Source organism: Nuphar pumila, chromosome 4 (genome assembly GCF_984573655.1).
Source record: "Nuphar pumila chromosome 4, dmNupPumi1.hap1.1, whole genome shotgun sequence".
Classification (NCBI taxonomy): Eukaryota; Viridiplantae; Streptophyta; class Magnoliopsida; order Nymphaeales; family Nymphaeaceae; genus Nuphar; species Nuphar pumila.
The window spans coordinates 142790098-142817566 of NC_143252.1; the positions used below are offsets into that span (position 1 = coordinate 142790098).

Here is a 27469-nt window from a genome sequence, read left to right on the forward strand (position 1 = left end):
ACAAGCAATTTCAGGCGCACAGCGCTTGTTTTGGGACGTTGCAAGTTCGAATCTCAATGGTATAGTTGTATAATTGGTAGGGGTGGTCTGCGGGTCTGCTTAACCCCTGCTCTGTCAGAAAAACAGCAATTTCTTTTTGCTTAGTGATATTGATTCCAAATATTCGTGATCTATATCTGAATGAATAGGATTACTTATTGGGTGAAGCATATTTTTCGAGTCAACTAGCCTTTCTTGATTGACTTGACTCTGGTCTTGAAGAGAAACCGTATGCACCCACTAAAATACCGTGTTTAAATCCAGTGCTTGGAGCTGCCAAGGGGGCAGTTTAACCGTCTGGTCCCGGCAACAATCAAGTTCCACTGAGCTCTTCCAAGACCGAGTTGGCCGCAAACCGTAAAAGGACCGGTTCCAGACCAATACTTGATGAGTTGACCCGAGCTAAGTCGAGGTCGGGACTCTGGGCCTTGTTGTAGCACCGGTTGTCCTCGTCAAGCCAAACACGAACGCGGTTCAAAGCTTATAGGTTGACTCGGCTCGAGGCAGCTTCACACAGTCGCCTGCAGCTGCGGTCCCAATTACTGGAATATATATCCCAAGGAGATACCATTTTGGCTGTTTCTACGACACGAGGACACGCAGATACGGACCCTACTCGTACAGTGTTATTTTAAAAATAAAACTTTATTACATTTTAATTTGATTCCAATAAAAATCCATTTTAAATGTTAAAATACTCAAAAATAGTTCTTATTGATTAAAAATAAAAAAAATAGTGTCCTCGTGTCTCAGTTTTTTGGAAAAAATCGATCGAATCCGAATGCCGCATCCTCTAGCCTGCGAATCATTGTGACGTGGACTGGAATTGATCCATCGCGCACGTGTGCGCTCGATGTTGCTTTCTGCCGCTTCCCTCCACCAAACGTTATCGTCCTCTTCTTCCAGAAAGAGAGAGAGAAAGATTCTAGGGTTTCTCGCCAGAGGAGCGTTCAGAAGGCCTTCTGGAAGCGTCTGTGGAAGGATCGCCGGCGGAGCTGCGGCGCCGTCGATAGCCGCGGCCTCCCAGACGGCATCGACCGATCTTCCGACTTCTTCCGACGCCATGGATTGGCTTCTCTCCGATCTTCAGCTCCATATCAACAAAGTAGGCGATCGTAGTCTTCATCTCCTCTCTCTCTCCATGACTGTATGCTATCTAGGTTCAGGAGGAGGAAGAAGCAAAACTGGGAGATGTTGCTTGGTCTTTAAACCCTAACCTGAGAGAAATTTGCTTTGATGTGCTTGTTTAGGTGTTTGCCGGAGGTGGCGCTCAGGCCGTGAAGCGGAACCGCGATCGGAATAAGTTCCTTCCTCGCGAGCGGATCGATCGCCTCGTCGATCCTGGAGCTTCGTTTCTTGAGCTATCACAGGTTCGAATCTTCAGGGCCGCATCAGTTTTTTCGTTTTTGTTGTTGTGATTGCGGTCTTCCCTCTGTGGATTTGCATTTTTTGCCGAATTTTGCTATCTTGTTTTCTATATTTTGATGATATTCTGATGGATGATTATTATGATGGTTAGTGCGATTTTGCCATGTTTGACGCATCTGTTGGAGAATTTTTTAGATTGCATTGAGTTTAGATATGTTGAGTTTGATATGGCTATAACTACTACTACTCCTATTCATCTCTTTTTCTTTTTAACCTAAATATTCTGATCCTGAATTGGATATTATCTTTTGTTATGTCAATTTGATGAATATGAACGGTGACGGGGGAGCTGAATTGTAAGAGACCAGAGTTTACTGTATTTACCATGTCCAATGATTTAGCTCCATGATATCCTCAACCTATCCGGTTTCTCAAACGCGTAGTTCGTGTTTCCTTTATAGAATTGTCATAAGACCATATTCTCTTGTAGGCTGAGGCCGATACCGAGTTTGTGTCAAGATTTCTCATTGCACGTAATCCCAGAAACCGCCAGACAATTGAATGGATGTTGAATTAAGACTCGTCTTATGTAACCACTCTTTGATCTTCAAACAAATAAAAACTCCATTTTGAAAGCAGAGGCAGAAGGACATTTAAAGGCTCTGCTAAAAGAAACACAATGAGATTATTTAGCGAATGTGGGTTAATTAGATTTTACATAAATCATTTTGTGGGATATATGTTTCTCATCTGTTTCTAAATGTTCTCCTTCTGCAAATGGAAGCTTGCAGGACATGAGTTGTATGATGAGTCACTACCATCTGGGGGTATCATTACAGGAATAGGGGCTATTCGTCGGCTTGTATGTATGCTTGTAGCCAGTGTTATTAAAAACGCGCCTCAAGGCGCAAAAAGCGCGCTTCGCCTCAAGGCGAGGGGCTTTGTGCCTTGAGGCGCAGGCATAAGGCGCAATACCCTTGAGGCGTGCGCCTCATAGGCCTTGAGGCGCACACCTCATAGGCCTTGAGGCGCACGCCTTGGGGCGAGGCGCGCCTCGGACTGAGGCGCACACGCCTTGATTTATTTGGTCAAATGAAGGTCAAAACCCTCATTCGACCAAAAAAATAGGGCTTAAACAAAGCCCTACCGACCCCTTTTATGTGTTTTTATTTTTTTCTAACCTCCTATCTCCCTCTGCCTCCCATCTCCCTCTCGTTTTCGTGCACGACAGCATGACCACCGTCGTCGGCGACCTCCTTCTCGCAACAACAACAACCCCAAATGCCGGTTAAGGTAGGATCTCTGCATAGTCTTCTTCCTCGTGTTCACACATAATGCATTTGCTGGCCACATGAATCTCTCTTTTTAAGGTTAAACTGGATTGTCAAGAGAGACCAACCATGAAAACATGCGAGCTCTAGGGGAAGTCTCAGCACTTAATAAGGCATGTTTGGAAACCACCCAATGCCAGATCTTGTCTTCAGTGCATCACACCCACCCCCAGTCTGCCAGCAGGGCTCTGTTCAAGACATCTAACCTGGTGATGCCTAGTCCACCTCTGTCTATTGGGGAGGTGACCAGTGCTCATTCAACTATCTGCCTTTCCTGGCTTCAGTAACACCATACCAAATGAAGGCCTGCATCAATTCAGAATTACAAATTCCAGTGACATGGGTATTATTGTATTTCTGAGCAATGTATATAGAAAGAGATCCCCAGCCACACCCAATATCCAGAATTGTCTGCCCATCTTTTACATCTGCTCTCTCACAATGTCTCCAGCATTGCTCTCTCAACTTCCTCTAATGTGTCAGACTTATTTATGAAGTAACAGCAGCTGCAAAATACAGTTCATAATATTTCAATTTGTTTAAACTGGGTCAGAAAGACCTGGTATACGTTTGTTTTTTGTCCACAAGGATGCTTATTGATATTCTATGCTGCAGTTCATTCGCTGATGTACGATGTTTATCTTTTTTTTTAATTTTTCTATTTTTTTTTTTAAATTCAAGAAAGCATGCAGCTGTAGAAAGTGAAACAATTTTTAATTTAATGAATGCTCATGTTTTATTTTTTAGATACTTACATAGATTAAGTTGTTGCATTAATGTTACTTTTACATGTTAATCTCATATTTTTTTTTCAGTATTTATTTGAGAATTTTTATTTCTTGTTGGTTGTTGCTTCATCAATAAAGATTTTTTTATTTTTTTATAATTTTAGATATTTTTTATAGTTTTTTTTAAAAAAAAACTTTGAGGCTTACGCTTTACGCCTCGAGGCTTACGCCTCACCTCAGATTTCGGTGGAGCGCCTCGCTACACCTCAACGCTTTTCACAACACTGCTTGTAGCCAATGACCCCACTGTTAAAGGTGGGACTTACTACCCTATTACTGTCAAGAAACACCTCAAGGCACAAGAGATTGCTGCACAGTGCACCATGCATTTATCTCATTGACACTGGTGGTGCTAATCTTCCTAGACAGGCTGATGTTTTTCCTGACAGAGACAATTTTGGAAGAATTTTCTACAACCAGGCGCCTATGTCACATGGGTGCGGGTGCGACACTTTCAAAAACCTTGGGTGCGGGGTTGCGGCAAAAATTATATATATATATATATATATATTATAATTAATATATAATTTTTAAGTTTTATCAGTTAACAACATTAACACTAATGAAATAAAAAACAATTATCACAATATCATCAAATCAATCCATCATGCATGCAATAAATCAAATTAACAATCTACAATTCTATTCTACAAGACTATTAGCTCTAGCTTTACTACGGTTATCCGAGTAGCAAGTACCATCAAACAAATTATAACTGATTTAATGAGCCATTCGCAGTTTCACAGTCTGAATTAGTTCATACTTACACAAGCATGGCTTAATCTTTGAGACAAGCATATGACTACTGGTAGGATCAACCAGGTAGCATCCCTCGTAAACGTCGCAACACTGGCCCAAAAGCCGCGCAACTGCAAAGCGTCATCCGTCGATTCCGACATTGAAAATATCAGTGCAGGAAGGAGTGCTGTTTCGACTCCCCACCTGAGCCAACACATACTGAACATCCGAAAGCCCACATAGCGGCAAGGGGAGGGGTCGAGCCCCCTCCCTGCACCCTCTTTGTGCAGGGGAGGGGTCGAGCCCCTCCCTGCGCTCTCTGTGTGCAAGGGAGGGGCCGAGCCCCCTCCCTGTCCTCCCTCTTTGTGCAGGGGAGGGGCCGATCCCCCTCCCTGCACTCTCTATTGGTAGGGGAGGGGCCGAGCCCCCTACCTGCGCCCTCTTTGTGCAGGGGAGGGGTCGAGCCCCCTCCCTGCACTTTCTGTTAGCAGGGGAGGGGCCGAGTCCCCTCTCTGTGCCCTCTTTGTGCAGGGGAGGGGTCGAAGAGGAGAGGAGGAGAGCAGAGGGAGTCAGAGAGGAGAGAGCGTCCCTGAAGAGGAGCGGTCGGCGGCGGCGGGGTCCGGCGGAGGCTTCAGGAGGAGAGGTCGGGAAGAGAGGAAGGGAGGATTAGGGCAAAAAATTGCCCTAATCCTCCCCTTAGCAGCACATTTATCGGACGATTTTTATTTTTAAAGTTAAAAAAAAAGACACAAATGACCCTGGGTGCGTTGACCGCACCCAGGGTCAGGTTGACCGCACCGGGTGCCGCACGCGCACCCGTGTCGCGTCGCGTCGACGCGGGTGCGGCACCTGTTTTGTCGAGTTCTTGTGACATAGCCAGGCGCAGATGTCATCCCAGGGTATTCCTCAAATTGCACTGGTTTTAGGTTCATGCACTGCTGGAGGTGCTTTGTGATAGTCAAGGGCAACATTACAATAATTCTGGCTGGTCCTCCTCTTGCGAAGGTTAGTTCATGTTAGAAAAATCCCATAATACTTGTGTACTTTTCGTCAAAATCTAGTATAAAGTCAAATATGAAGTGGACTTTTGAAAATCTAGGTTGTATCTGAAGGAGTGCTTTTGGTAGGATGCTACTGGTGAGGAGGTCTCTGCAGAGGATTTAGGTGGGGCAACTTTGCATTGTAAGATATCGGGAGTTGCTGACCATTTTTGTGATGGTACTTTCTCTCCATTCTTGTAGCTTTTATTTTTTTCATTCTATGAACCTCAGAACCTATGTCACATGGGTGCGGGTGCGGGGATGCGGCACTTTAAAAAACCTTGGGTGTGGGGGTGTGGCAGGGCAAAAATGTAAAAAAATTATATATATATATATATATATATATATATATATATATTTTTTTTTTTGAAGTTTTAGCAATTAACATTGTCATAATATCATTCATCATGCATGCAAAATTCACCCTAAGCATCGGTTAGTATTGTCAGACAACAACAACAACAACAACTACGCCTTCATCCCAAAACAATTGGGGTCGGTGATATGAACCAAAAAAGAAAATCATTCTGGGTCTTCCACATGAATCCTTCTCCTCCAATCATTTCTATCCAATGCCATGTCCTCGGTGAGGTTCAAAGCATTCATCAATGAAAAGAAATAGTGATTCATCAAAATTCCTTATCAACATTAAATTCAGTTTTTGTTTTCTTTATTATTTTTCATTAAGCAATGAAAGGCCCGACCAAACATACATTTTTTTTCCTCACCCATCACCCCAAAACCATTGGACTAAACACTAAACTTATCAGAAAGTGGTAGAAAAGAGTGAAAATGCACACTTGCTTCCAACATTCTGTTCACATTGATCATTGTTGCCCAACAGTAGAAACAATCATTAAAGTGAGTTTGAGATTTGTTATTGACAGGAAATTTAAATAATCAAGAAACTCAACCTGAATCACTCTTAAACTAACACAAATACAGAACCAACAAACAACCATTGCTTGCTTGCTTTGCTTGGGCTCCTTAATTGCTGGGTGACAGCATCAGCAATGAAAATGGCACCACGGGCACCAACACTAAACAACACACAACCCAACAAAAAATTACACCAAAGAGGCATTATTATCAAATGCCTTGAAACCAATCAGACTAAACCTTCAGCCACGTCGAAAGTGAAGAAGCAAAAAATGGTCACTACCTCATTGTTTGCATAATTTTCTCATGAATATTCATGCTCAGCAGTGCCACAACAATAGTAAAAGAAGAATAAAGAATTCTTTTCAGCATATAATCCAATGTTTTAAAGGAAATAACCAAAGATTTCCTCCCAAATTGGAAGCGTTTTCCTTTGAATTTGAACCCAAAGAAATTCTGAAAACCGAACACACACAATTGATCGACCAAGAAACCAAAAAATGCAAAAAGGAACCCTTTCTGATCGAGTTCCATTCTCAATGTCTAAAAATTTCACCAGCCCAACATGAGTCTGAAGCAATCCAATCCTAAACGCCATCATAACAAATGCAAAAACGACGGATAACAATGCAAACAAAGCAAATACCTGTATTTTCAGTAACCGCTCGACTTTTGCCTCCTGCTGATGCAACTCCACGTTGATCTCATCATCGAAGAAACCAAACGCCATCGGCGGAGAACCCCCCGACGACGCCAATTTCCTATCGTCAAGCGCAAGCCCTGCACTCTTTGTTGGCAGGGGAGGGGCTGAGCCCCCTCTCTGTCCTCCCTCTTTGTGTAGGGGAGGGGCCGAGCTGTTAGAAAGTGAGTTGGAATACATTGGGTTCAATAATGAACCCATACTTATGCACGTGAAGTGCAAATATACCCATTAAAGGGAAACAACACAAGCACATAATGTGCTAACCCATAAAACCCATAAAAAGGGAAAAATATGACATAAAGTCATAAGTTGCATATCATTGAAGAAACAATGGACAAGGGGTAAAAAGCCCATTACAATGGAGCATAAGCTCCCTCAAGAATGCAAAATACAAAGGGGAAATCCCCTATTTATAAGCATGAAAAGGGACCACCTTGGGGGCTCCCAAAGGGGACGTTGGAGAGCCCCCAACGGTCACATTTGTGACCGTTGGGGGCTCCCAACGTCACTTTTGGGAGGCCCCCAATGTGGTACGAAACCCAAAAATATAAAAAACAAAAAATAAAAATAAAACAAAAATTACAATGCATATTCCAATTGGAATATGCGTAAAATGCTTATTTACAAGAATACCCTTGAGGGTATTTTAGGAAGATAATATATATATATTTATATATATATAAATAGAGATATGTATACATATATATATATATGTATACGTATCTTTATATATATATATAAATATATATATGTACATTTAAGGATCAACATATTTTAACACCCCCCCTCAATCTTTGCGGGGAAACGAAAAGATTGAACAAAGGGCAAGACTCCAAGAGGCTCCGGCAAGGATGCAATGGAACTTAAAAAGGCCTTCCTCCTATTGTCTTCAAATTTCCCGAACTATCCAGGGTACTTCTCTGTCCTATCTCCAAGATCCTGTGAAATAACAACAAAGAAACAAGTAAAACAAATCTTTGTACTTTTATTCAAATGGAACATTTCTAACTAGCACAGGTTAAAAGAGATGCAAATTATGCAAAAATGACCCTAAAGTTTCAAAATCATATATCATGTTTAAAACAAAATGAGCGGAAGCAAATTATGCAGAAATAAATTACAAGAATGCATAATGCATTCATAAGGTCCAACGTTGGACAAATATTGTAAGATTTTGATATATGTGGGCTGTAACAAGAGAGAGAGATAGAGAGGGAAATAGGAAAACCTGAGAGAGAAGAAGAGAGGAGAGATAAAGTGGGGCGCAGAATACATCTCCCCCTTTGTATCATTCTATTTATACTCAAAATGTACATTTTACAGAATACATAATAAAAAAGGAATGTAATTACAAGTATGCCACCGCCTAGAGGCGCGTGCTTTAGGCGGTGTTATGGATTGGATCAAGATCCGATCCAATCCAAATGTGTCTTCTTAACAGCCCCCCTCAAGTTGGGCATGGGGATGAATCATGCACAACTTGTTCTTCAAAGTCCAGAAGTGCTCGCCTGTAAGTCCTTTAGTAAACAAGTCTGCCACCTGTTGTGATGTAGGAATATATGTTGGAGAAATGACCCCGTCTTCAACCTTTTGACGAATGAAATGTTGATCAATCTCTATGTGCTTGGTACGACTGTGAGAGATGGGATTGAAAGCCATTTTAATAGCACTCTGATTATCACAAAGGAAGGAGGAGCTGGCAATGGGAAGTAAGAGTTCTCCAAGGAGGTGTCGTAACCATGCAACTTCAGCAGTGCCGGCAGCCATGGCTCTATATTCTGCTTCTGTGCTTGACTTGCAAATTGCCCGTTGTCTTTTGCTACTCCAACAGACGAGATTGGAGTCAAGAAAAACACAATAACCCGAAAGAGACCGTCTCTCATCTGGATCACCCCCCCAGTCAGCATCAGTATAGGTATAAAGATGATGTCCATCCAAGACATTTGAGGACCTTGTGTAAACGAGGCCATCTCCAATAGTAGCTTTGAGATAGCGTAAAATCCGCTTAACTGCTTCCATATGCTCTTCTGTGGGAGCATGCATGAATTGAGAGACCTGGTTCACTGCATATACTATGTAAGGACGGGTAAAAGTGAGGTATTGCAACATGCCAACAATACTTCGATAAAACCGAGGATTAGGATATGCATCACTTCCATCAAGAACACGCAACTTGGAGTTAAGAACACTGGGAGTATTTATGGGTTTGCACTGCGACATCCCTGCCTTGTTTAATATGTCAAGAGCATACTTATGTTGAGTGAGAGTCATCTCATTATCCTTTCTATCAAGTTCAATCCCCAAGAAGTATCGTAGCTCACCAAGATCTTTCATTTTAAAAGCCTCTTGTAGGACCTCTTTAACACGAGCGATATGAGAGGAAGAGTTTCCCGTGAGTACTATATCATCCACATATATGAGAAGCCAAGTTACAGTTTCACCTGACCGATATAAGAATAAAGAATGATCAAGAGCGCTTCGAGTGAAACCAGCCTGCTGAATATGGAGAGAGAACCTGTCAAACCATGATCTAGATGCTTGTTTGAGCCCATATAATGACTTCTGTAGTTTGCAAACCCATTGAGTAGGATCACTTGATGCATACCCTGGAGGTTGCTCCATATATACTTCTTCTTTCAAATAGCCATGAAGAAATGCATTCTTCACATCCAACTGATATAAAGGCCATCCATGTGACACTGCCAGTGAAAGAATAACTCGTATTGTCCCCATCTTGACAACTGGACTGAAAGTTTCATCATAATCCTCACCATACTGTTGAGTGAATCCTCTGGCAACAAGACGGGCTTTGTATCGATCAACACTGCCATCGGGTTTATATTTAATCTTATAAACCCATTTGGAACTCACTACATTTTTCCCGTCTGGTCGAGGAACAAGAGCCCAAGTTTGACATTCATGCAAGGCAGACATCTCCTCATTCATGGCATCAATCCAACGTCTATCTTGAGACGCTTGATCATAACTCTTGGGCTCCTCATTTTTGTTCACCTCTGTCATAAAGATCTGAAAATCTAGAGAAAAATTGTCATAGCTGACCCACCTGTCAATTGGATGTCTCACCCGTTCTGATCTGCGTGGAAGAACATTGGTTGTGTCTGAAGCACGGATAGAGGGAAGCCTTCTACTATAAGTCATCCCTGAAAAATAACCAGATGGTCGAGGATCACATGTGGATGGTTCTGAATCAACTTGGGATGAGGCAAAGGAAGTGTTATGACATATTGGAGCCGAAGATTGATGTGGATCACCCTGTGGAGATAAGATTTCAGCACTTAGCCATGGATCATAAGACTGAGGATCAGCATTGGATTCCACAAATGTGTCTGTCGAGTCCTTGAATCTGAGTTCATCAAAAACAACATGACGGGAAATGTGTACACGCCCAGTTTTGGGATTGTAACATCTATACCCTTTATAACTGTCAGAATAACCAATAAATCTGCACATAATGGCCCGATCCTGAAATTTGTTTCGTAAAGAGACATCAACATGAACATAACAAATACACCCAAAAACCCGCAGCACATTGTAATCAGGGTGTTCATGATGTAAAAGGAAATATGGAGAGTTCCCTTCAAGTAATGACAATGGCAAGCGATTGATGATATATACGGCAGTATGGAAAGCTTCAGTCCAAAGAGTCATGGGGATGCCAGTATTATGTAACATGCTTAATGCAGATTCAACTATATGTCTGTGTTTTCTCTCTGCTATGCCATTTTGTTGAGGTGTATGTGGACAGGAAATCTGTCTAGTGATCCCATGATTTAGTAAGTACTCAGTAAATTCTTTTGAGATAAATTCTCCCCCACCATCACATTGGAAATGCACAATATTAGAGGAGTATTTGTTGCGGACTAAGGTATGAAATTGAGTAAACAAGTGAAACACTTCGGATTTATGCTTCATAAAATAAATCCAAGTGTATCGAGAGTAAGAATCAATAAAAACAACATAATATTTGCTCCCAGAAGAAGAAGAAAGAGGAGCTGGTCCCCAAACATCAGAATATATTGTCTCAAATAATGTGGATGCTCGTTTATTTATCAACTGAAAAGGCAAGGCATGGCTCTTACAAATATGACAATTAGAGCACATGTCTGACTCATTGGCAGGACTCAGACTGGACTTGGGGATGAACCCATTCTTAACAAGATCACGAATAAAAGAATGACTGCAATGACCTAAACGGCCATGCCAAATGAATGACCTATCATACTCTGTTAAAGCAACAGGATGAGGACTAGGAGAAGACGGAACAGAGACACTTGACGCAGACACCGTTGGAGCTTCCTCAAGAACGTACATGTTGCCCTTGCGAACACCCTCAGCGAATGTCTTCTTGGTTCGAGCATCCTTGACATAAACAGAAGATGGAGTAAATTCAACAGAGGAATTAGAATCATCAATAAGCTTAGAGACAGAAATAATATTTTTCTTGATATTTGGAACAACTAGAACATTTTTCAAGGGTAAAGAACAGTGAGACAAAGACACTTGTGCATTTCCAATGTGGGATATCTTATGATGGGATCCATCTCCTGTAACAACTGAGCCTTGAGCTAAATAAGGGAGAGCACTAGAAAGTTTACCTGCATTATCAGTCACATGAGTTGCTGCACCAGAGTCCACATACCAAGTTCCTTCCTCATTCTGTTTAAAATTGATCTTGGACATAGCAGTCATAAGAATTTGTTGCACATCTGGAGGAATATGGTTGCCTGGCATATGTGAACTCGTCTGCATGTTATCGCGTCGAACCCCTTTGCCTTTGTTCTGCGGATTGTGCCAACACTCAGACTTTACGTGTCCCTTTTTGTTACAATAAAAACAAGTAGGGATCCTCCGTGGGATATTGCCCTGTGTGGTAGCCTGAGGAGTAGGAAGGATTCCTCTTCCCGTCCCTGGTTGCACATGGAACCCTCTAGCACGATTCCCTGGATGAGAATAAGTGTTTGTAACAAGAACATTGTGTTGACCATGCAGCAATAAGTCCTGAAGTTGCAATCGGCTGGCTTCATGTTGAAGCAGTTTTGCCTTGAGATCTTCAAATGAGGGAAGGGAAGGCAACACCTCTAAAGCAGTACAGAAGACATCGAAATCAGGTCCCAACCCACTTAGGACTTGTTGAACTTTGTCTTTATCGTTAATAGGGTGTCCCACAATGGCCAGTTGATCACTAATATTCTTCAGTTCAGTCATAAACTCCAAAACTGATCTAGTACCACGCTTGCAATCTTGAAATTGCCTCTTAAGTTGAAGAAATCGGGCTTCAGAAATTTGGGAATATGTTGTGGCTAAGGCCTGCCACAACTCCATTGCAGTGAGATCATCATCAATCCCTGCGAGCACTTCATCGGAAAGGGTTGATGTGATATAAGCAACAAGAGCTTGATCATGTGCCGTCCATGTATCATAATCCGGATTAGGCTCAGTTAATGTGCTTTCAACTTCCCCGGCAGCATTCTTCACATCAGTCACATTGAACTCAGGTGGTGCAGGAAGAGAGCCATCAATGTGGCCATAAAGCCGATGACTCTTGATAAAGGGGATGATTTGACGTTTCCACGTCAAATAATTGGTTTGATTGAGTTTTTGAGAGATAAGTTGAGAAAGAAAGCTGGAAGAGAGGGCAGCCATAGAGGGATTTAAGGTAAAATTAGACGAATTTGGGATTTAGGGCAGAAATTAGGGCACAGTGGAGACAAAAACAGATGGTGTTTTCGAAGTAAAAGGAGATCTTCACGGTAAGAAAGAAGAAGAAGAGGAGAAATAGGGTTATTTGGGAGAAAGAGGGATTCACGACAAGGAGAGAGGTTTAGGGATTTTGGGAGAGAGGAACTTACGATCAAGAGAGAGATCCCGCACGATATGTCTTCAGCCCGAACCTGGCTCTGATACCATGTAAGATTTTGATATATGTGGGCTGTAACAAGAGAGAGAGATAGAGAGGGAAATAGGAAAACCTGAGAGAGAAGAAGAGAGGAGAGATAAAGTGGGGCGCAGAATACATCTCCCCCTTTGTATCATTCTATTTATACTCAAAATGTACATTTTACAGAATACATAATAAAAAAGGAATGTAATTACAAGTATGCCACCGCCTAGAGGCACGTGCCTTAGGCGGTGTTATGGATTGGATCAAGATCCGATCCAATCCAAATGTGTCTTCTTAACAAATATAACCCCATAATGGGGAATAACAAAATGGTCCACTAAGGGACACCACAATAAGCCTACGAAGAGGCATGATATACATAAACATTATTGAATGAGGGCCCAAAAAGGCCATAAAGAGCATATGCATATACTTATCATGAAATGAATTAATACTCAAAGAACTCATTAATGAACATGCTTCAAACATGTAATGAAGTGCCAAACAAGAGAAACAAAGTCTCCAAGCATACTTTAGGCAAAATAAACCCAAGAGTTCACAAGGTTTTAAAATCATTTATGAAAGACATACTTAATACACATTTTGCATATAAGGGTGGCAAAAACCATAAGCACTTAATATATAGATTAAATGCTAAGAAATCAACTTGATATGCATATCAAAATTATGATTTGCTTGAAAAACACAAGTCATGAATGAAATTTTGCAAATTTCAACAATAGTTTATCCATTACAAACATCTTCCTCATTAGTCCTCCAAAACCCATAAATCAAGTGTATAAGCTACTAGATCAAGAATATAAAGCCATTAAAGGCCAAAGACACACACAAAGGTGTTTAAAAGAACCTCTTGTCTACATATAATAATACTTGAAATAAGTGCATCTACGACAAGAACAAAAGAATACATGCCAACATGGACTAAAAAGTATCTCTTGTCTACGTAAAAAAATACACTTAAAACCAAGTATGTTCAGCTACTAGAACAAGAGTAATAAGCCAACCATGGGCTAAAACATAATACATCTCTTGTCTACATATGATAGCACTTGAAATGAGTGAAATAAGCCAACCATGGGCATACATCTTAAGCGACTAGAACAAGGCCACAAACGCCAACATAGGCTAAAAATCACACACCATAGTGTGAATCAACGTGCCTTGTCTACATATAAGATCACTCAAGACAAGTGTGTTCAGCTACTAGACCAAGAGAGCAAAAGCCAACAAAGGGCTAAAAACACACGAAGGTGTAATAAAATTCTTGTCTACATATGATGACACTTAGATAATGGGCATAAAAAGAAAAGACTTTTGAGGCAATAAACTTGTAATGAAAATAAACCTCGAATGAAACAATATTCCTTTTAAAAAAGAATACTCATAATAACATTTTGGAATAAATGCAAGTAAAACGTATCTTCAACAAGATACTACAACCGATAAAATAATATTCTTTAGAACAAATGTGTGAACATACACACCAAGAACACTTGTGAAAAAATACAAGAACACATGTGCACAACAAGCACAACATACAGAATCACAAATGTGCAAATGCACTCATAAAATTTATAAACAAATAAAAGGTTGGGCTATAATCCCAAAACATCTTGATTTTAAAAGTACCTTAAAACATTTAAGGTTTCAAATACCATATGTCCATCACATTTACATAGAAGCATCCATAATATCAATGGCACAAGAGAAAAAATGAGTGTCACACTCATAATTAGAGATCAAATAACAAATCATTTTAGAGTCCCAAGGTGCCCATAACTCACCTCAACAACCATCTATAATATGGAAGGTGGACAATCTAAAAATGATACAACACGAGGTGCCCATAACTCACCTCGACAAACATCTCTAATATAACAATACTAAGGCCAAATAAATGATGCATTAAATAACATGTGATGGACAAACATAAATGCCACAAAAGGGCAATAAGCACATAAGGAATCATTTTCCAAATAAAAATTTTTACAAAGAGGACCGATTAACAAATTGAATCAAAGGTCCAATATAATCCATCAAAACAATTTTGCATAAACACGAATTATGCTTAATCTTCAAAAGAAGTCTTGTACACCAAAAAAAGGCTTACTATGCAACATAACATGAAATATTAAGCAACATCATGTGTATGAACCAATTTGGAACAAACAAGCCTTAACTATGAAAGACATAAGGTGCAATTAAACGGTGAAGTTGGTGAAAAAATAACAAACTTAGGCCAATATAGGCATTCTTAAAGATGGTGAAGTTCGAAAAACTTATGAAATCTACTATTGCAACTTAAAAATGATAAACAATCATGAAATCTTCATAAAAGAGTATATACTCACAAGAAGATTATAAGGACTGAAAGGCTCCTTAAGGAGAGTTGGAACAAAAAAACATATACAACTCCCAAAGAAGGAGAAAACTCCATTAAAGTGGAAGAAATCCCAACAAAATAGATTCATTAACAAAACCTTATGATAAATAAGATTGTACTATGGCTTAAATAAAAAGTAAACATTTATTGAGGAAAAATTTAACACTCTTAAGTTTTATCAAAAAACATGACTTAATAGATTATTACCTACTCCTAATGAAATAAGTACACAATAAACATTAGTGAAGACCATAACTTTTGTAATGAAATATGCGGAAAAACAAAAGACTGCATTAAGCACTTACAACATTCACTAATGAACAAACAAAAGGGAAAACACCAAAACCCACAAGAGACAATCACAACATAAAAATAAAAATGTCTCTTATTGAAAAGAGAGAGAACTCTCTAAATGTTGAAAACATCCTTAAGAGTGTAAAGATGAAAAGAAAATCACCATATTCCATAAGACCATTTTAAAACTTAATTCAACTGGTATTATAAAAAAAAACTTTCTTAATTAAATGTTGCTCATATAAAACGGACACATAATATGGAATTTTTCATATATGCCAAACATTTTTCAAAAAACTACATTTCACAAGCATTTTAATCTTAACATACCTTTCTTTAAAGACTAAACATTCATATAAAGGTATTTTCATAAACAAGGTTAGGTTTAAAATGTAAATTCAAAGTTTTTACCGACCCATTAAAGCAAGTTTTGAGCAATCATATATCTAATTTTTCGCCAAACAAGTTATCATTTAAAGTTTTTCAAAGAAAAACATACGAAAACGATTCAATAAGTTACTCAAAAAAGACATAATGACAAAAAGCACACATAAAGAAAAGAACATATTACATTCTTCATACAATACTCAAAGAAATAGAATGCATACCAAATAACTATAAGAAAGACAATAGAGAGAAACGAATACTTCACCATTTTTCTTTAACAAATTCTTGAATACCACGCTTCCCGATGCACCAAAGAGCAACTCGATCTCAATCTTGCTCTGATACCATGTTAGAAAGTGAGTTGGAATACATTGGGTTCAATAATGAACCCATACTTATGCACGTGAAGTGCAAATATACCCATTAAAGGGAAACAACACAAGCACATAATGTGCTAACCCATAAAACCCATAAAAAGGGAAAAATATGACATAAAGTCATAAGTTGCATATCATTGAAGAAACAATGGACAAGGGGTAAAAACCCCATTACAATGGAGCATAAGCTCCCTCAAGAATGCAAAATACAAAGGGGAAATCCCCTATTTATAAGCATGAAAAGGGACCACCTTGGGGGCTCCCAAAGGGGACGTTGGAGAGCCCCCAACGGTCACATTTGTGACCGTTGGGGGCTCCCAACGTCACTTTTGGGAGGCCCCCAATGTGGTACGAAACCCAAAAATATAAAAAACAAAAAATAAAAATAAAACAAAAATTACAATGCATATTCCAATTGGAATATGCGTAAAATGCTTATTTACAAGAATACCCTTGAGGGTATTTTAGGAAGATAATATATATATATTTATATATATATAAATAGAGATATGTATACATATATATATATATGTATACGTATCTTTATATATATATATATATATATAAATATATATATGTACATTTAAGGATCAACATATTTTAACACGAGCCCCCTCCCTGCACCCTCTGTTGGCAGGGTAGGGGCCGAGCCCCCTCCCTGCGCCCTCTTTGTGCAGGGGAGGGGTCGAAGAGGAGAGGAGGAGAGCAGAGGGAGTCAGAGAGGAGAGGATGAGAGCGGAAGGAGTCGGAGAGGAGAGAGAGTACCTGAGGAGGAGAGGTCCGGCGGAGCGGTCGGCGGCGGCGTCGGGGTCCGACAGAGGTCGATCGGCGGAGGCTTCAGGAGGCGAGGTCGGGAGTAGAGGATTAGGGCAAAACTATCCTCCGCAACATATTTCATCGGGAATTTTTTTTCATTTAAGTCTAAAAAGTAGACACAAATGACCCTGGGTGCGGTCAATGCACCCAAGGTCCGGTTGACCGCACCGGGTTCCGCACGCGCACCCGCGTCGCATCGACGCGAGTGCGGCACCCGGTTTGCCGAGTCCATGTGACATAGCTCAAAACCTGTCATCATCTTAAATGTTTATTTTGAGAAAGATTGGATTGAATGCAATGGGTTGGTGGATGAGTTTAGGCTAGTGGCTTCTTATTAGGAAAGCTTGTGTTCGTCTCAATCTTTCCTGGTGAACACAAATAATTAAATAAATATTTTGAGTCTACATTGAAATGCCAATAAAATCTTTTGTGATTGCTTTTGCCGGATTAGAGTAAAACATTGGCATTGTGTAATTGTATCTTCTCTTTTCTTCAATTCTTAATCCTTAATCTTCTATCTTCATGATAATGAAAGCCTGCTACTTCCAATTTGGATTGCGATTAGATATATCTGATGTTTGCTTTTGCTCAAGGGAATTTCCATGTACTGCTATTCCATGATATTACCTTTTCTGACAGTTCTCCTTAACCTTATCAGGGAGGAGTGATTACCTTGGTATTGCTACTTCTAGGAACCAAAAAAGAAAAAAGAAATACTACTTGAAATTGGCGTTGAAGGAGTGTGGAGCCTGTTTCCTACTTGAATATAAATCCTAAATTTCTGAGGAGATTTTTTTTAGCGTATTTTTGTAATTTTACCCTAGAATCCTTGTATAGTCCAACTACACTTGTAGAATCCTTGTTATATCCAGCAACACTGGTAGACTCCTTGTAAATTTCGTAGACTCCTATTTAAGGGGTCCTCTATATTTTGTATCTCAATCAATATAAGAAGGCTTAGTGCAGTCGTGGACGTAGGCAGTTTTCACTGAACCACATAAAATCCTTGTTTTCATGTGTGGTTGTTTTCTCCTTTTGCTTTTTTCGTGCTTGTTTATTCATCCATCGGTAGATTGAAGGGTCTTTTCCTAACAATTAGTTTGATATAAAGGATCGTTTTGCATCTTGTAAGACAAAGATGATAATGTTTGGAATGCATTATGATGAAATGTTAGCTTGATTGTAGATGAGTTGCATGCACTGGCTGTTGGGAGGAATATAGTTAAGAACTTGCATATGGCTGGAAACCAAGGGTTGGTGAATACAATTCCAAGCAATTTGTCTGATTACAGAGATCCTTTGTATGATGTAAAGGAGCTGTGGTCTATTGCGCCAACTGATCAGAAGCAGCTACTTGACATCTGAAATGTGATTGCACGAATTGTTGATGGAAGTGAATTTGATGAATTCAAAATGTTGTATGGCACGGTGAGAATCTTGGTGTTTGTCTGTAAGTTATTAGCCATAAAGTCAGATTCATTTAATTTTTCATTTCTGCTCTTTAATATCATGCCACTAATATGAGTATTTAGTTCATATTTGCAGACTCTTGTGACTGGATTTGCAAGGATCTTTGGGCAGCCAGTGGGCGTTATTGGGAACAATGGGATAGTGTTTACTGAATCTGCCCTTAAAGGGGCGCATTTTATCGAACTGTGTTCACAACGGAACATTCCTTTGATATTTTTGCAAAATATCACTGGATTTATGGTGTGTTATTTGACTCCTGATCATTACGTTGTCATTTGGTTATTATCTGTCTTGTGGCAATGGCATGGTTTCTAATAGATGCAGGCTGCATTTATCTTTTCCTGTTTAGTTGTGCTTATCTAATAGCACCAATAATTGCATAATCATTTGCTGGACATTACTTTTATAGCTGTTCATATGTATCTGTTAAAAGTCGTCTTGGTTTCTGTTAAAGCTATCAAGAAATTTCTCCAACTATCCTTTATGGATGTCATTAATAAGATCAGAAGCATTGTAGTATGTTAAAAAAACACTATATTCTAGTACCTATGCGGTAAGGGGAAAAACATAACTAATGTTTGAAAAGTGTGGTTCTTGAGTTATTCAAATTTTGGGGGCCTATGTCTATTCACATGTTATTTAATACAAGTAATTATTCAACATTCCTGCCTTGCGTGTTCAGACATAGTTGATAATCCTAAGATGATGTTATGGTCATTGCTCAAGCATGAAAAAAATATATAGACTTGTACTTGGCTTGAGTTTAAACAAAATTGGATCCATAATAAGGCTCACTGTCTTCAATTCATTTCTTTTTTTCATTTTAAATTGTTCCTTTTGAATCTACAAGTGTGGTGTTGGCCCAGACAGAGTCAATGGTGCTTGAGTGCTAAGTTCAACTTTTAAACTATTATTTGTAACAAAGATATTGAAGTAAGCATTCCAAGGATGAAAACCTTTCAGCATAGTTAGATTTGAAAATCTAACTTTATGTAAAGCTGGAAAGTCTTTGACCTTTTTTCTGTGATGTTAGGTCAAATCTTTCAGCCTGCTGTATCAGGGTGTTAGCTATGTGAAATCTTGAAACTTTTTCCAGCATTGAAGTGAAATTCTGAATGCATGTTTTCATTCTGTCAGGATTTCCCTGGGAGCTTTTAAGGGCTTCATGGATGGCGTTGGTTGACGTTCTCTATTGATTCTGATACTTGACTCCTATGTCACCATTTGGTATTTTATTTAAGGGGTTAGTGTATCAAGAAAATATAAACCTTTCTTTTATGCATATTATAAATATATCATTCTTTAATGGTTTCCTGTAATGAAATGGTGGGCTCCACGAATGCACTTGAATCTACTCAAAAGGAAGTATCTAAAAGATACTTTAGACAAGACTCATAAAAGGGTATAAATGGAAAAACATAAAAATAAATAACACTTTATTTATGAGAGCAAAATGCTTAAAAAGCATTTAGAGGAATAATTTACACAAGGGGATGCACCCCTATTTATACAAGAGTATTAAGGAGAGCTCATAAGGAGCTCTCCCTTTCTAGCTGTTGGAACTTCCAACAGCTAGAAAGTTGGTCAAGTTCCAGTTATTGGAACTTGACCAAACTAGATGTATCTAGTTCTAATAGAACTAGATACCAAAAACAAAAACAAAAATTACAAAAAAATTAAAAAGTATAAATACAAAAACATATAATAATATTATTATTATTATTATTTATGTGTTGTTTACATTTTAATACTCACCCTCAAACTTATCGTACAATGAGCGAAGGTTTGTCTATGAGGAAGTGAAATCTGGGAGCCGCGAGAGGCTTGGTGAAGAAGTCTGCTAATTGGTATTCTGACGTCACATATGGCAGATCAATGGTTTCATTCAAGTACTCCTCTCTGACATAGTGACAATCCATCTCAATGTGTTTTGTGCGCTCATGGAAAGTCCAGTTGCTTGCGATGTAGATTGCACTCTTGCTGTCACAACACATTCGTGAAGCCTGTGTTGCTTCAGCTCCCATATCAGTATTTGAGTGCCTATTATTAGGATCACCTCCTCAGTCAGCATCAGTATAAGCAATTAAATCTAATGATGACGATGTAGACAAGAAGAGTCCTCGTGAGAGTGAACTCTTTAAATATCTAATAATACGTAAAACCGCTCTCATGTGAACAGAAGTGGGGGCATGTTGAAACTGGCTAGCTGTGTGTACAACATGTGCTATGTCTGGCCGAGTGATGGAGAGATAGGAAAGTGCTCCAACAAGTTGTCTGAACGGAGTGGGATCATCAAGACGCTCTCCATCATCAATTTTCTTTTTAACATTGACCACTTCTGGAGTGTCCACCTTCTTATCATCTGTAATGTCAGACCTGAAAAAAATATCGAAAGCAACCCACGAGGGGAATAAGCAACTTCTATTCCTAAAAAGTATTTCAATAATCCTAAATCAGACATTTCAAAATGAGTTTTAAGAAGAGTTTTGATATTGGTAACTCCCTGTTTGTCATCTTCAGTGATGATCATATCATCCTCATAAAGAAGAAAGATGATGATACCTGCATCAGATTGTTTAGTAAACAAGGCAGTGTCAGTCAAACAAGAATGAAATCCAATATCAGTCATAACATGACTAAATCTGTCATACCAGGCTTTTTGTGCCTGTTTGAGGCCATAAAGGGCCTTCTCAAGACGAAGTGTTTTACCCTTAGGAATACTAATACCAGGCAGATCTTCCATGTAGACTTTTTCAACAAGACTCCCATTTAAGAAAGCATTTTTGACATTCATTTGAAATATAGGCCATTTTTTGATAGAAGCCAAAGCAATTAAAGTTCTAACAGTAGTCATATGGGCCACAAGAGCAAAGGTTTCTTCGTAGTCAATGCCATACTCTTGAGCATAACCTTTGGCTACAAGTCGTGTCTTATATCTTTCTAGGGTCCCATCACTTTTGGTTTTGACTTTATAGACCCATCTACAGCCTATAGGTTTCTATCTGAGAGGAAGGTCTTGAATGGACCAAGTGTTGGCCTTCTCTAATGCATCCAATTCTGTTTTCATAGCTTTAACCCATTCTTCATGGGTTTTGGCTTCAGAATAAGGGGAAGGTTCAACATAGGATTGGATTAATGTAAGGGCTGCCCTATATGAGGGTGAAGAAGATTTATAAGAGACAAATTTTTTGGTAGGTCGAGAAATTCTAGAAGTCCTACAAGGTAGAACTTCAGAAAACCTTTCTAATGCACATGGTGGGTGTTGCTCTCCAACTCTTCGTCTTGAATATTGCAGACCAACATCCCTACTGGTTTGGTCTTCACTATCATTTTCAAAAATAATAGGACTTTGATCATTGTCAAAGTTATATTCAAAATCCTCTTCATTGAATTTTGAAGTTAAATCGATTAAAAAGGAATATTCGGTAATATCTTTGGATTTTTCACTTTCAAAAGAACTTTTTTTTTTCTAGAAAAGACACATTTCTTGATACATATAATTTGTCATTTTGAATATCATAGCACCTGTAGCCTTTTTTATTTTCAGTGTATCCTAAAAAGGCACATGAGATTGCACGATGGGAGAATTTATCATTTTTGTTTGTAAATACAAAACATTTGCAACCAAAAACTCTTAATCTAGAGTAGTCTGGAGTTAAATCATAAAGTTTTTCAATTGGAGATATATTTTTTAATGAAGAAGATGGCATTATGTTGATGAGATAGGTGGCAGTTAGAGCGGCTTCAGCCCAAAAACCTTTTGGAACTTGACTTGCAATTAGCAAAGTCTGAGTGGTTTCTATAATGTGGCGATGCTTGCGTTCCGTAAGACCATTTTGTTGAGGGGTGTGTGGGCATGATCGTTGATGAGTAATGCCATATAGATTAAGATAGTTTTTAAATTCTCCAGACATAAATTCTCTCCCTGAATCGGTGCAAAAAATGAAAATATTACTTTGAAATTTGTTTGTGACCATTTTATGAAATATTTGAAAGTGAGCAAAAACTTCGGATTTATGTTTAAGAAAATAAATCTAAGTGTGTCTAGAAAAGTCATCAACAAAGATGACATAATACGCATAACCACCTTTAGAGATAACTGGTGCGGGTCCCCAAACGTCTGAATGTTTTAACTCAAGAGGTTTTGTAGAGACAAAGGTTCTACTAGAAAAATGTAATTTTTTCATTTTACCAAGAATGCAGTCTTTACAAGCAAAATTTCCAGATTTACAAAATTTTCCCAAACTTGGGAAGTATTGGATTTTTGACATATGAGGATGGCCAAGTCTTTTGTGCCATAATTCTGTTTCTAATTTTTGAACATTTAAACAAAATACATTTTTTGGTAGTTCCAAAAAGTCCATGTAATATAGTCCTCCTTCTCTATGGTTTTCCCCAATGAGCTTCCCTGACTGGCGATCCTTTATCCAGCAACCTTCAGAAGAGAAGGATATATTATATCCATAATCAGAAATTTGTGAAACAGATAAAATGTTTAAATTTAATTTTGGGATATATCTAACTTCTGGAATACAAAAAGATTTGGATTTTTTAAAACTTTCAAAACATCCTATTCCTTTTATTTCAAGAGTTGTTTCATCTGTTGTAAAGACTTTTGATATACTTGAGTTATTTTTAAGACATTCGGATAAACATTTAGCATTTGGGGTCATATGAAATGAAGCACCAGAATCTAAGAGCCAAGGGAAGTTACCTGGACCGGATACAGATGCAATTGCCGCTCGAGCTGAGGCTTCTGCCGAATAGGATACCCCTTTGAGAAGAGGTTGAAGAATCTCCATCAGTTGAGCCATGAAAACAGATGCATCTCTATCTTTTGGATCGGTTTCAACAGATGCAACCCTCTTTTTGTCTCTCCTTTTTAGCTTCGGACATTGAGGCCTATAGTGCCCTGGTTCATGATAGTGGTGACAAATAACTTTTCTTTTGTCAAACTCATCACTTTGTCTCCCAAAATGAGGCGGTCTATAAGTGCGAGTATGATTCCCTAGTCTAGACACAGCTAGAACTGAATCATCATCCACTTTTGGAGTACTCTTTCTAAGACGATTTTCCTCCATAGTTAGTTCTTCATTAGTATCCACAATAGAAGGGATTTTACCACAATTAAGTAGTGCCGATTTGGTGGATTCAAATTCAGGTCTTAATCCATTCACAAATTGGTAAAAGTGTTCCATATCGAGTTGTTTTTTATGAAGCTCGATATCTTCGGCGCAATGCCATTTTGGCTCTAGAATAGCCAACTCTTCTCAAAGTTCGAACTACTCATTATAATATTCACGAATAGTTTTGTCATTTTGAGTTGATGTCCGAACTTTTTCTTGAATATTGCACACATGGGCAATATCTTTAAGGAAATACATATTTTTGAGGTATTTCCATGCCTTATCGGCATGATCAAATTTAGCGAGGCTAGAACATTTTTTAATGTCTATGCTATTAATAAGCCATGACATTATCTTTGCATGCTCCATCCTCCACTCTTTTCATTTCTTTTCATAAGAGGCTAGAGTCTTAGTCTTCTCCTCTTCCGTTAGAAGGACTTCCTTATCACCCTCTTTTTTGGTGAGAGATGGTTTAGGTTTCGAATCGGAACCATCCACTATTTCCCATAAGCCTTTTCCCCATATGTGGTGCTTCATAATTGAATCCCACATCACATAATTAGTCAACTTCATGGGTATGATGGTGACCTTATCATGGTCATCCATCATTTACAAGGGTGTGAAGAAGATAGTAAGGATAAAAAAAAGGGAAAATAGAGAAAAAGGGAGAAAGGGATACAATACAATGTTGTTGCTCAAGTCCTTTTCTCCAAATGGATCCTCTTGTAGTCAATAGAAGAGTGATAAAACACTCTTTTGGCAAGTGATGAAACACTCCTTTGCAAGTGACGAAACACTTTTTGCAAGGTAATAACACACTTTTACACAAGAGGCACGGAAATTGAGGCAGAAGTTTTTTAAGATCTATGAGTTCCGTAGCTTTGATACCATGTAATGAAATGGTAGGCTCCACGAATGCACTTGAATCTACTCGAAAGGAAGTATCTAAAAGATACTTTAGACAAGACCCCTAAAAGGGTATAAATGGAAAAGCATAAAAATAAATAATACTTTATTTATGAGAGCAAAATGCTTAAAAAGCATTTAGAGTAATAATTTACACAAGGGGATGCACCCCTATTTATACAAGAGTATTAAGGAGAGCTCATAAGGAGCTCTCCCTTTCTAGCTGTTGGAACTTCCAAGAGCTAGAATTCTAGCTGTTGGACTAGTTCAAACAGCTAGAAAGTAGAAAGTTGGTAACTGGAACTTGACCAAACTAGATGTATCTAGTTCTAATAGAACTAGATACCAAAAACAAAAAGAAAAATTACAAAAAAATTTAAAAAGTATAAATACAAAAATATAATAATAATATTATAATAATATTATAATAATATTATTATTATATATGTGCTGTTTACCTTTTAACATTTCCATCTGTATACTAGCGAGGAACAAGGCATTTTCTTGCTAGTTTCTTCATTGCTAAATCTGTACACTTGCACACTGATGTAAACTAGGCTTGTTATCATATAGATACTGTCCAATTTTTGGTCGTTGAAAATTGTGATGTACCTGACTGTGAAGCCTGAATCAAACACTTTCTCCCAGGCATTCTTCTGTTTTTTCTCTTTTTAAAGTAGGGATTTAGATTTTTTCTTCCACACCATTGTAGTACCAGAGTTACCGGAAGCTTCTTAGGTAGGTGGGAAGCTCGCTTCCCGGAAAGTCGCTTCGGAAGCGCAATACTTCTCGCTTCCGAAACTTCATGGGAATCTCGATTCCCCTACACTTCTTCTACGCTTCCCACACACATGGTCTATGCTTCCTATCTGCTTTTCTCACGTTTCATTTCATGTTTTTCATGTATTTTCTCTCACGCTTTCACTCACTTTCCATGTACTTTCTTTAAATTAGTAACCATCATTGTTAGATTTTATCAAAAATTTAACTCTTTTACTGAAAAATCATGAAATATAAGAATGATCAATTTTATTTTAGTTTTTATTTGTTTCTTGTTCGATTCCTATTCAATTACCATAATGAGATTGTCTCACAGTGTCATTGGTCATTGCATCCCAATCATGAAAATTTCAGGGTATGAAAAAGTTAAATAATTGTAATGTTTTAAATATCCAATGCAGGTTGGTTCAAAATCTGAGGCAAGTGGAATTGCCAAAGCAGGAGCAAAAATGGTGATGGCAGTCTCCTGTGCAAAGGTTGCCCATCCATTTTCAGTTGTATCCATGTTTAACAGCTTCAATTTGAGTAGTTATCATTTTAGCTTCTTGACTTGATTGTTGGCAATAAACAAAAATTCCTCATTGCTAGTTCAATGGACACTTCCAGTATTATTAATTCTACGTGTTTTTTCATGTTATTACTTTTACAGAAATCCCAGCATCAATCTGATGAGGTATACCACAACCTATACATGAATGTAGTTGGAGAGAAATTATGTGTAATATTAACTGATGAACCTCATATACTTATGTTCATGTACAGGTGCCGAAAATGACGGTTATTGTAGGTGGAAGTTTTGGTGTCGGCACATATGGGATGTGTGGACGTGCTTATAGTCCTAATTTTCTCTTCCTGTGGCCAACAGCGAGAATTTCTGTGATGGGTGGTGTTCCGGTAAATGACATAACTGTTCTTTTTCTTTTCCTTCTTTCTCTTGGTTGCCTGATGACCTCAGAAAAAAATCTTGTTTCCCATTGACAGTATGTTCATGATTACTCCCATTGATTTCAGTTTAAAGAGTATGTTTCATATAACTGGAAAATGTATCGTTTAAATGCAAGTGTGATTTCCATTTTTTTCCAGACAAAGACGTAGATGACACTTACTTTTGGCACCATTCCGTGTTTTATCTGAGACCTAAAAAAATATGGCAAACATGGCCAATTCACCACTCAAAAATATGACAAATCTGGCCAATTTTTCGATGATTTTGTCCTTTCATCTCCTGAAAATTTAGACTCCTTCGTCCAACCACTTGTCTAAGTTATGACCTGGAAAAGTCAGGCACTATGTAAGTTGTCGCCTGAAAAAATAGGCACTAGAATTTTGACCAAACAAAAGAGCAAACTGTCAAGAAAACAGTAAATTGGTCATGTTTGTTATATTTTCTAGTTCGCTATCAGTACTGTACTAAAAAATAGTGTCATCTACGTCACTGTCTGCATTCTTTTTTCTATTTTTTTCCTTGGAAAGGATCTACCCACAATGTGACTGAAAATGATACCATTCGGTTGTCTGTCTAACTGAAAGGCTGCCGGTGTGCTTGCTGAGATCGAGAAGAACAACAAGAAACGACAAGGCAAAGAGGTTAAGTCTTTGTACCATTTGAATTTCTGTTTTCCCTATAAATCTCGTTTTCTCTGGATTGTTGTTAACGTGGGATAAAGTGGGATATTGTTACAGTGGAGCAAAGGAGGACGAGGATAATTTTAAGGGTAAGATTGTAGAGGCATATGAAAGGGAAGGGAGCCCCTATTATTCAACTGCAAGGCTTTGGGACGATGGCATCATAGACCCGGCAGACACCAGAAAGGTTTTGGGGCTCTGTCTTGCTGCTTCCGTTAAACCTTTTCCTGAAGATACAAAGTTTGGTGCCTTTGGAATGTGAATCTCATTAAATGAATTTTCTGTTTTTTTTTCATAACATTTGTGTTATAGTATTTATAATCAAAATTTGCACCAATCCCCTGCGTCATAGCTAAGGATGTACATGGGTTTAGTTTGGGTGTAGGCGTTACTTATTCTAACTTAATCGGTCTAGCCTTAATCAGAGCGGTAGATTTGGGCACAGACTGGAAAAAACTATCCTTAGATCTAGATCTAGTTAGACATTTTGGTACA

General features: G+C 38.5%; 1 pseudogene across 1 annotated transcript; it reads left to right on the top strand.

The window, feature by feature from the left end:
• The first annotated feature begins 892 nt into the window (after nt 1–892).
• LOC149841419 (methylcrotonoyl-CoA carboxylase beta chain, mitochondrial-like) lies at nt 893–27311 on the top strand (annotated as a pseudogene). The gene is made up of 12 exons (XR_016431693.1): nt 893–1144; nt 1290–1409; nt 2192–2288; nt 3761–3946; nt 5145–5269; nt 5392–5482; nt 18253–18494; nt 18612–18776; nt 25750–25824; nt 26111–26242; nt 26879–26940; nt 27032–27311. The product of XR_016431693.1 is annotated as a methylcrotonoyl-CoA carboxylase beta chain, mitochondrial-like (transcript).
• The last annotated feature ends 158 nt before the right edge of the window (nt 27312–27469 follow it).